The sequence below is a fragment of the Humulus lupulus genome, chromosome 3, assembly GCF_963169125.1.
Source record: "Humulus lupulus chromosome 3, drHumLupu1.1, whole genome shotgun sequence".
NCBI classification, from domain to species: Eukaryota; Viridiplantae; Streptophyta; class Magnoliopsida; order Rosales; family Cannabaceae; genus Humulus; species Humulus lupulus.
In genome coordinates, this window is record NC_084795.1 from 188,629,486 (window position 1) to 188,641,382 (window position 11,897).

The following is an 11,897-nucleotide window of genomic DNA, read 5'->3' on the forward strand; positions in this document are numbered from 1 at the left end:
TTCTTCTTCGGCTCCATCAACGCCTGTCACCAAGGAAATTTCAGGAGACTCCGGGGCATTCTTCTCCTCCTCCAGGCGAGCAACACATCAGACAAGTTTAGCTTATTTTATCTACTTGGGAAGGTAATCAAAGTTCGCACCTTGATTGTTCTTCCAGAACATGTAAAAGCAGTTGAAGGTGGCTCCTTGGAACCTCTCCAAATCACTGGCATTATGCTCTACGAGTAGCTTAACCTGATCTTCCAACTTGGTGGAATCCTTCATGCTTGTGGCCAGATCTTCTTGCAGCTTGACTGCCTCCTTATAGTTAGTCTCAGATACTTCCTGGAATTTGTCCTTGGCCGCAACAGATTTAGCCAGATATTCTTTGCTCTTCTTCAACCCCTCAATAAAACAAAAACTTTTTCCTCAGTCGCTTTGACTTTGTCCTCAACTTTTTTGATTTTGTCCTCAGCTATTTTGACTTTGGCCTCCAACGCCTTGACATTGGCTTCCCATGTTTGGATCTCCTCCGCATGTTTTGAGCTAATCTCCTCGACACGATGCCAACTGTTATTCACGGTTAGAAGGCCCTGTGAACAATGAAGAGATGAAGCTATCAGAGCCAATAAAAGGAAATGTTGTTCCATTAAAATAAAATAAAGAAAATAAACTTACGCTGATTACTTTGTTGAACCCACGAAGGACCTGCTCGAGTCTCAGCGAAGGGAGGGAAGCAAAGGCCTCTTGGCTGTGATGGTGCTTGGCTACCCTCTGGACTTTATCAATTGTTGAGCAAGAAGCGTTGCTCAACAATTCTGAAGCCAAGGGTCCTCCCCCCTGTTCAGTGGAGGACTCAGTGTGAGGGGGAGGAGGAGGAGTGGTTGTCCTGGAAGGAGTAGGAGCTGGAGGGTCTGCTTGTCGAGCCTTTTTTCTTAAAGGTTCCCCACTGGCATCTCCAGCATATTTCCTGCTCGTTTTCTTCGAGCTCGCAGATTTTCCCCTAGAGTCGTAAATGCCGAACGCAGCGTTGCCTTGCATGAGTACAAGGAAAACAATAACAAGTAGATATGTCAAGAAATAGTTCAGCATAATGAGGAAACAATATAGAAGAAATCCTAAGTACTGTACCCAAACTACAATTACTGGTTGCTACATTATCTAAGGAACTACAACCACAATCATTATCTGCCTCGAAGAAGTCCAAGCTAAAACTACTGGTTGAAAATTTCAAGTTGTCATCCCTATCGAATAGATGACAAGGAATGGATAATGTATCTAAGAGTAAGAAATCTATACCGTTCTCATCAGAGAATTCAAACGCACGACCAACATATTCTGGCAATTTTTGTTTTCCCCTTCCATGTTGGGGAGGGATGTTAGCTGGTCGAGCATTGGGGTTGGGCTCTTGAATGGTCACTCCTGTTGGATGACACCTTAGGGGTTGTGACACATCTTGTTGCTATTCGGGGTTTTCTTATTCCTCAGTACCATCTCTAGTGGCACTCCCCGCGGTCGATTCCCTCACCTCTTGGTGAGGCTCTAGAAGGTTGATCAACCTGAAATTGCTTTCCATGACCAGCTCCTTGACACTTTTTTCTATATGCATCATGCTGGCCAGGGTTGCAGCCTTTATCTCCATTTCAGAAGTAGGTTTTGGTCGATACCACGGACCTAGACACAATACAAACCAACTAAGGACCGAAAAAATAAAAAGCGACTAAGAGAATGCTAAACACAGACTAAAGAGCTTACCTCCTCGAGTGAATGCCATGTTATCTGTGACCAGATCGGTTGTGAGGAAATACTATTGGAAGTACTTCCCCACATTGGATTTGTAGGTTATATCACTTGGGAATGTGCGACCAGATTCCTGGTTATAAAAGTGGAAGAACCCCTTGTTACTTTGGTTGGGGTTGGATTTAAGATCGAACAAGTAGTGAATCTTGTGAGGGGTGGGCACATGCCAATTTTGATGTTTATACAAGATATAGAGCACTAAAATTACTTTGTATCCATTGGGGGTTATTTGAAATGGGGCGACCTCGAAATAATTGGCTACCCCTTGGAAAAAGTCGTGCAAGGGAAAAATTGCCCCCGCTTCTATGTGATACATCGACCAGGCACTAAAGGCACCTCCAGGCACATTTGCCGTCTGGTCGAGTGTAGGATTATATAGGGTAATCCCATGAAGTCCATACTTCTTGGAATACCTTACCACCATCCTGGTCGATATGACGCTTGGAGGGGCAATGTACTAGGGTACCTATGCTCATGGGCCCTCATGTGGGCGTGCCTTAGATTGGATCTCTGGTGGTGCAACCCTTAAGGGTTGAGGGTCATTCGAAGGATCATCGGTATTAGCTACTGGCTGCCTGGTAGGTGAGTCTGTGGTTTTTCTTCTTGTATGGGCAGTATGTTTGACACGACTCATGTTTGTTTTTTTTATTTGGAGAATTTTGAGGAAGGTTGGTCAGAGAAGATTGTTCCTGATCCTCGAACAACAGAGCAACGGGATCGTAGTCTATTGGTCTCTTACCTCCATAGGGAACATGCATGAATATCTGAGAAGAACAAAGAGGAAGTGAGAATCTATGACCAAATGAGAAAGAAGAAAAAAAAAAGAAAAAAATAGGATAACACTACTCGTGGATAAAAGTTAAGCTTTTATCTGACCAGCAACATCCTAGTAAAAACACCACAAACATGCGAGCAGGTTGGAAAAACAGATCAAAATGTGAATGTGAAAAGTTTTTTTTGGAAAAGATTTTCAACTCCGTAAACAGGAGGGAAAAACCTAGTTTTTCTGAAATACCCAAAATCAAAATTTCACTTTGATTTTGGACTCGAAATCAGTGTAAATAAACCCCAATACTCCTAAACATTGTTTTATGCACTATGTTGCCTAAAATACCTATTTTACCATAGTATTTCGAATTGTTTTCTACCTAAACCCTATTTACCCAAAAAAACTCATCAAGAACATGCAAAACCCAGTTACGAAAACAGACAAATCACAACCAAAATGCAGGAAAATTGCTACAAAGTTAAGAGGATGGGTTCGAAAACTTACTTGGAGTTAGGATTATTGAAGAAATCACGAAGAATTAGTTTGGAGTTGCTCGAAGACGCCTTAGATCGCACTGAAATGTCTGATGTTCTTGGAGGTTTTTTCTGAATGTTCTTGATGAGAGAGAATGGTCGAATAAAAATGAAATAAAGGAAGGAGAGGGGTATTTATATCGGTTAGGGGTATTTGACATGTAATGATGAAATTTGAGGGTTTTTGCATGGGAAATGGCAATAACCGTCAAATTATGTCTGGGAAATCAAAAAGGTCATGAATACTTACCTTTTCGAGAAAGTAAGTACAGTCGGATGTGACGGCTCAGCAAGAGTGTTGGTCGAGTAAGTATATTAAATGTTGTTCGCATTAAAATAAACTTGGGGGGAAAATGTTTCCCAAAATATTTGCATGATGACGTGACATGTTTAAGAGGCACATGAACAACATGTGACTAGTTATCAATGAAGGCCTAGTCGCCCAACGACCAGAGTGTCAAGAGGAAATTAAAGCTGCTCGATATGCACAAGGAATATGCTAAGCATCAGGAAAAGAAGAGGTGCAGATGCATACGACCAGAGCTGCTTGTTGAACCGAGGCAAACTCTCAGAAACAGCTATAAGTTATATATTTCTAAGATATTTAACTATTTTGAATATAAATATCATAATTTTTTGCTATTATTTTTTTATGCTTGTAATGCAAGTTAAGGATGGCCCATATGTACATCCATGAGTCTATAAATAGGACTCGTAGGATTCATTTATTTCACACGTAATATTTTGTATTTAGAGAGAAATAGTGCTTTTATACGCAGTATTTGTATCAAGCTTCAAGACTTGTGAAACTCGATGAACCCTTGTTCACTGATTGCAGGTTTTGGAATTCTTTTACATCAATAAAACACTAAGCGGACGTAGGTCATTACCAATCCTTGGGGCCGAACCACTATAAAATCTTTGTGTTGTTTATATTCTAGCATTCAGTTCTTTAATTCATATCATTTTTTGTGAATCAGTGTCATTGACTAAATCGAGGGTCAACAGACTAAAATCGTTGATAGCTCGGGACGAGAAGCTAATTCGGGGAATAACCACTTATGCAGAAACATTGAAGATAGCCTTGGAAGCCGAGCAGGCGGAGGAAAGGATTTGGAAGGAAGGCATGGCTAGAAGGGATGCCAAAAAGAATAATAATGAACAAAATGACCATAAATGGAAACATGATGGTGGTCAAAACCAAAAGGCCGACAAGAAAGGAAAGACATCGTTAGAAGGAAACAACAACAAGAAGCCTTACGTGGAGTATTTCTAATGCCCTATCTGTAAGAAGAAGCATTCAGAGGAATGCAGATACAAGACTAAAGGTTGCTTCAAGTGTGGACAAGAAGGTCACCTTAAAAAGGACTGCCCAAAGTTGAGAGACTAGAAGAAAGATGATAAGCTAGCACTGGCCAGGGTTTATGATCATACAAAGGGCGAAGCAGAAATTAGTAATACAGTGGTATCAGGTCAAATCACTATCTCTGGAAAACCATTCGATGTTTTATTCGATTAAGGAGCTACGCATTCCTTTGTTTCTATAAATATTATTAATAGCTTAGATAAACCATGCAAAATTTTTAGAGCTAAGTTTGTTACAGAACTACCCTCGGGGGAGAGAATGCTATCTAGTAAAGGGGTGCGCAACGTTGTATTTAGAATCAAAGGAAGAGAGTTACCAGTAGATTTGATCGAGTTAGACCTTAAGGATTATGATGTAATATTAGGCATGGATTGATTAGCAAAACATGGGGCAATGATAGACTGTAAAGGTAAGACAGTCAACTTTCAAGCAGAAGGCTGAGACCAGTACACCTACAAAGGAGAAGTTTCTCAAACTCGCATATCGATAGTCACAACCCTCAAAGCTCAACGGTTAATCAGTAGCGGTTGCCATGCATTTTTAGCCAGGATGGTGGACAAGTCATGAGAGAAGCAACTTGAACCAAAGGACGTACATATTGTGTGCGAATTTCCCGAGGTGATTCTAGAAGATTTACCGAGATTACCTCCGAATAGGGAAATTGAGTTTGAAATAGAGTTGGCACCAGAGATGGCACCAATCTTGAAAGCTCCAATAGAATGGCGCCTACCGAGTTAAATGAGTTAAAGGTGCAACTGCAAGAGATTTTGGACAAGGGTTTTATCTGAACTTGCTATTTGCCTTGGGGTGCACCAGTGTTTTTTGTCAAAAAGAAGGACAGGAGCATGAGGATGTGCATTGATTGTTGAGAGTTATACAAAGTGATGATCAATAATAAATACCTTTTTCCACGCATAGATGATCTTTTTGATCAACTACAAGGAACTACGGTATTCTCGAAGATAGGTTTGCGGTCAGGGTATCGCCAGCTAAGGGTATGAGAAGAAGATATCCTAAAGACGACTTTTCGGACCAGAGATGGACACTACGAGTTTTCGATAATGTCTTTTGGCTTAACAAACACACTAGCTGAGTTCATGGATCTTATGAATAGAGTATTTAAAGACTACTTGGATAAGTTCATAGTGGTGTTCATAGAAGATATATTAATCTACTCAAAGATGAAAGCCGAGCATGAAGAACACCTTCGACTGATGTTAGAACGACTCAAGAATCACCAATTGTATGCCAAGTTTAAGAAATGCGAATTTTTGCTAGAGAAGGTGGCATTTCTAGGACACAATGTGTCTAAAATTGGCGTAGAAGTAGATCCATCAAAGATAGAAGGAGTAAAGGACTGCCCAAGCCCAAGAGTGCCACTGAGGTGAGGAATTTTCTGGGCTTAGCGGGATATTATAGATGATTTTTTGAAGGGTTCTCCAAAATAGCTACACCTTTAACAAATTTGACAAGCAACAAAAATTCACATGGATGGAGAAATGTGAAGAAAGCTTTCAAACTTTAAAAGACAAGCTCATATCAGCTCTAATTCTATGCGTCCCTAATGATAAAGGCAAGTTTTTAGTATATTGCGATGTGTCAAAGTAATTTCTTGGATGAATTTTGATGAAAGACGGGAAAGTAGTCGCATATGCCTCGAGATAGCTAAAGGAGTACGAGCAGCGATACTCGACGGATGACTTAGAATTAGCAACTGTGGTCTCTACTCGAAAGATTTGGAGGCACTATCTGTACAGAGAGAAGTGCGAAATCTATACGGACTTTAAGAGTTTAAAGTACTTCTTTATGCAAAAGGAGCCCAATATGAGGCAACATAGGTGGCTGGAACTGCTAAAGGACTATGATTGTGAGATTTTGTATCATCTGGTAAAGGCTAATGTTGTGGCAGACGCACTTTGTAGACGGAGTTACAGAAGCATATTGATAAGTTCATTGTTCTACATATATTTTGCAAGTTCTTTCGTATTTGGATGATGCTAATTTTGTGTTTTAAGAGATTTTAGCTTCATTTTGTAAGTTTTTTATATTTAAACTAAGTTGTAGTTTTTGTTGATAACACTGATATATTTGATGAAATTTTGGTTTAAGAATTTTATAGGCTACAAAAAAAGGACTTGCAAGATGAAGTTGAGATGTAATTCTAATGTGTTTTGAAGTCTCTAAGCATATATGGTGATGTTGCGGTGAATGAAGCTTGAGTAGCAGCTTACAAAATCAAGTGAAGTGAAATTTGGAGTGTTGGTTGTGGCTCAAAGAAGTGGTGGCCGCAACCTAATTACAATGAATTAGGATTTTGGAAACAACAGGTTTTGGCTGTGGCGAGTACTTCTTCAGGTAGCGACCTAAATTCAAATTTTTAAGGGAATGCATGCACTGGCCGCAGCCACTACTTTTCCAGGCCGTGGCTCAAGGTGAATTTTCTCAAGCATCAGGCACTCAGGCAATGGCCACCACTTTTCCAGGCCATGATCAGTGATCGCAATTTCAGATTTTTATGTTATTTTTAATTAGATTTTTAAGAGAATTGTAAAAGGTTTGAGGGCTAATTTTTTCAATTGTTTTGAATTGCGAATTTTGGGAGATTAGAACAGAGGAGAGGAGAGGACAACAATCTTTCCTACATTAAAACTAGTTTTTTTTCTTCTTCTCTTTAAACTTTTTAATTTCAATTATGATTATGTTATTGGTTATGTTTGTGATTATGGAGTAATCTTCTTTTAGGTTAAGGGTTATTTCGAAACCCAAGACATGAATTCTTGATTTTCAATAATGAATGTTATTTTCTTGAATTCTCCAATATTAAATTACTTATATTATTATATGATTAATGTTATGAATTATGTGATATCTTGTTAGGTGGCAAACTAATTAGGATGTTTCATTATTCTACTATCATCTTAGAATTACTATTCACCTAATAGTTTAGGGTTCTAAGTGCATGTGATAATTTGCAATTGATAGTATTGTCATAGGTATTATTGATTGTGATGAAGTTTAGAACCTAGGTTAAACGAATTATATGCTAAATTGATTTGTTGCTTAGATTAACCTATCTCCATGGAAATTAATGTTATTCCTAGGTTCAATAGATTGCATATTTCAAGGATTTATTGCTTGGTATAAATATTTAATTAATGAGCGCTTCGCCTTTATTAATTGTAATTGGGAGATTAGGATGATTGACTGCTTTAGCGTTATCTACGAAGTTAATAATATATTTGGGAAATCAGAATAATGTTACTATTGTTGGTCTTGAATGATTGAGGAGGGTGGATAATGATTCTTAAATGTTTCTTTAAATCTTAATATCAACTCATTATTGCTTTTATGTTTATGTTATTTAAATTTCAACTTGAGAAAAAAAATCCCTTCTTTAGTTTTTTTTGTTAATTCTTGAATAATAATTTAAACGTAGTCCTTGTGGGTTCGACTCATATTTACCATTATACTGATATAATTGGTGATACTGAAAATAAAATATTTAGTAAATTTGGTACGACATACGGCACACATCAAATTTTTGGCACCGTTGTCGGGGACTATTGTTATTCATTTTATTATTCAAATTTATTTATTTGCAACTAACTAGATTTTACCTTTGAATTGTCAGGTATATGTGTCTGGTGAAGATGATACACAAGATCGACTACAAAAAATCAAAGATTATCTTGAGGCATCGCCAGCGTCACACTCTTCCAGAACTATCACTAATAATCCACTCTTTCAGCGTCATTATCAACGTGTAGATTCTGTTAAAGAGCCATAACCGTCTGATAACGAATCTGATTCTAACGACTCATTTTGATCCTATAGAACAATGGCCCAACAAAGGACGTTGAAAGAGTTGGTAGCGCCGGATCTTGACCAACAATCGCTTTGCATCCAGTATGCACCTTTGGATGTCAAATTTGAGTTGAAGTTGGGCCTCATTCATTTATTTCCCTCTTTCCATGGGTTGGCGAGTGAGAACCCGAATAAACATTTGAAAGAGTTTCATATTGTCTGTTCAAGTATGAAACCAGTTGTAGTGATTGAAGAACAAATTAAGCTGCAAGCTTTTCCTTTCTCCCTGAAGGATACAACTAAAGAGTGGTTTGTACTATCTTCCACCCGGCACTGTTGAAACCTGGAATGGTATGAAGACTATGTTCTTGGAATAATATTTTCTAGCATCTAAAGTTGGAAACACCAGGTGAGAGATTTGTGGTCTAAGGCAATATACAGGGGAGTCATTGTATGAATATTGGGAGAGATTCAAGCAGTTCTGTGCTAGTTGCTCTCATCATTAGATAAGTGAACAACTTCTAATCTAGTACTTATGAAGGATTACAATCACTGGATATGAGTATGATCGATGCAGCCGGTGGGGGTGCACTAGTTGATAAGACTCCTGCTGTAGCCAGAAGCTTGATTTCTAATATGGTTGCCAACTAACAACAGCCTGGCATTTGCCAAGATCCTAATCCACCACCAAATTCAGTTAATGAGGTGAGCAATTTCAATGAGAACTAGCTTGGTCATCAATTGGCTTAATTAACTACAGTGGTACAACAACTGCTTTATCCTAACAGGTGCGACCATGTGGAATATGTAAGATTATGGGGCATGCTACTGATACTTGCCCTACTCTATTTGAGGGAGAGACCGGGGGTGTTAATGCTATAGGAAATTTCCTAGGTCAATTACGCCAGATGTACTATAACCCTTTTCCACAAACTTATAATCCTAGCTGGGGTTATCATCCAAATCTTCGCTATGGGAATCACCAACAAGCTGCTCCTTAATCTACACCTGCTAGACCGCCTGGTTTTTCTCTTCAACAATGATCTCAATAGAATTATGCACCTAGACCATCGTAAGCACCACAAACGGCTCAACCACCGAGTACAAAACCCTCTACTGAAGATTTAATCAATGAAATTGCTACAAATACTCTTCAGTTCCAGTAAACTACCTAAGCTTCCATCAAACGTTTGGAGAATCAAGTGGGACAACTAGCGACATCATATAACAGGTTAGAAGCTCATCTTTCTAATAAATTGCCTTCACAACCTGAGAGGAATCCCAAGGAGAATGCTAGTGCGGTAACTTTGAGAATTGGAAAGCAGTATAATCCACCTAGTCCTCCAATACCTATTAATTTATCATCCAAGCCACCAGTTGATTGCTCGGTTGAAGAAGTTGTGCCTCCAAAGCCAATTAGTCCTAAACAACAAATCACTAAGCCTACTTTTGTCACTCCACCTCCTTTCCCAAGAAAACTGAAGAATACTAAAAAGGAAGAGGTTGATAAAGAAATTCTTGACACATTCCGAAAGGTATTCTTGATGCTATTAAACAAGTGCCGCACTATGCTAAGTTCTTGAAAGAATCGTGCACTGATAAGCGTAAGTTGAGGGGGGTAGTGAAAGGGTTAGTGTGTGGGAGAATGTTTCTGCAGTTCTTCAAAAGAAGCTTTCACCAAAGTGTAAGGATCCTGAAACTTTTACTATTCCTTGCACTATTGGTAATAAAAGGATTGAGCGCTATGTGTTGGATTTGGGAGCCTCTATAAATGTCATGCCATTCTCCATTTATGCTTCATTTAATCTCTGTCCACTTGAAGAAACATGGGTAATTATTCAACTTGCTGATAGATCGAATGCTTATCCCATAGGTGTAATAGAAAATGTTTTAGTTCAAGTGAATGAATTGGTGTTTTCGGCAGATTTTTATGTTCTTGATATGGAGGATGAATCCTATCCATGATCCACACTGATTTTTTTGGGAAGATCGTTCATGAAAACTACAAGAACCAAGATTGATGGGCATGAAGGTACATTGACCATGGAATTTGATGGGGAGACAATTCGATTCAACACTTTCGAGGCTATGAGGTATCCAAGTAATGTACATGCTGTTTATTTTTTTGATGTTTTAGATATCCTTTCTCAATGAGTCTTAAATTTGCATAATGAAGACTGTTTAGATGTTGCTTTGAGAGAACATCTTATGTTGGATGATGAAGACTATTCTGGTGAAATTATGAATGTCATAGCCACACTCAATAGTTGTTTTGACGAGACTTTTAAGAAGGTTTTATTCTTGGACTTACCGATCTCTAATGAGAAATTGCACCATCTATCGCGCAAGCACCCACACTTGATTGAAGCCACTTCCAGAGCATCTTAAATATATTTACTTAGGGGAGAATGAGACACTTCCAGTTATAGTTGCAAGAAATTTCAACCAAGTTCGAGAAGAGAAATTGACATGAGTGCTTCGGTATTACAAAACGACCATTGGGTGGTCTATCGTTGACATTAAGGGAATCAATCGTTCTATGTGCATGCGCTGAATTCTACTTGAAGAAGGGTCTAAAATAACATGTAAGACACAAAGGAGGTTAAATCCACCTACGATGAAAGTGGTGAAAAATGAGATACTGAAGCTCCTTAGTGTGGGTATTATTTACCATATTTAAGGTAGTCAATGGGTGAGCCCAGTTCAGGTAGTACCAAAGAAGTTTGGAATTACAGTGGTAAAGAATGAAGACAATGAGTTGGTTGTTGGAAAACCATTTAGAGCATGTAGTGAAATTGGCATGGTGGGCCCGTTGTTATTTATGAACAACAGAACAAGAATAATAAAAAAAAAATTCATTAATCATATAAACAATATATATGACCAAGAAAACAATCCAGAAACATTATTATACAATAGTATTAATCATGCAACATATATATATAAATATATAATATATTTATATAGAATAAATAAACACAAAAAATCAAGAACATAAACTTTTACCTCTTGAACCCGTGAGCTGAAGTTCAGCAAAAAAATTCAATATGCTCATGAACAATAATAATATGTTGCAAAATCATAATGTTCATGCCTAGCAATAATAACCCTATTCATGTATGCAAATAAGTTCAGATAATGATGGGGAATTTTGCCCTCGTGAATGGATGACTATAAAGTCAATCCTAATCAGATGAGTGAATATCACTTTGAGATTCTGCTAATCATGCTGGGGCTTATAGCCCTAATCAAATGAGTAATTAATACTTGAGGTTCTGATAACCATGTTGGGGCTATGAGTGATTTAACACTTTGAGGTTCTGATAACCATGCTGGGGCGTGTAGCCCTGATCAGATGAGTGACTGATGAGCGAGTCACTAACGTGAACCAGATGAGTGAGTCACTAACGTGGGCTCAGCACCCATAGCCCTGTGATGATGCAGTCACCTGGGCCTTCTAGCCCTGGCTCTAAGTGACTAGCTATGAGACTAGACAAGCACTTTTAGTTTTCATCGAACTTGAGGTCGGTCTAGCATTAATGCTCATGATGAGTCATTCAATGCTGATGTCGATTGAATCTAATCTTTTCGGCTTGCGTTAAACACGCTAAGACCATTCTTGACCCTTAAGCCAATAACATACGAC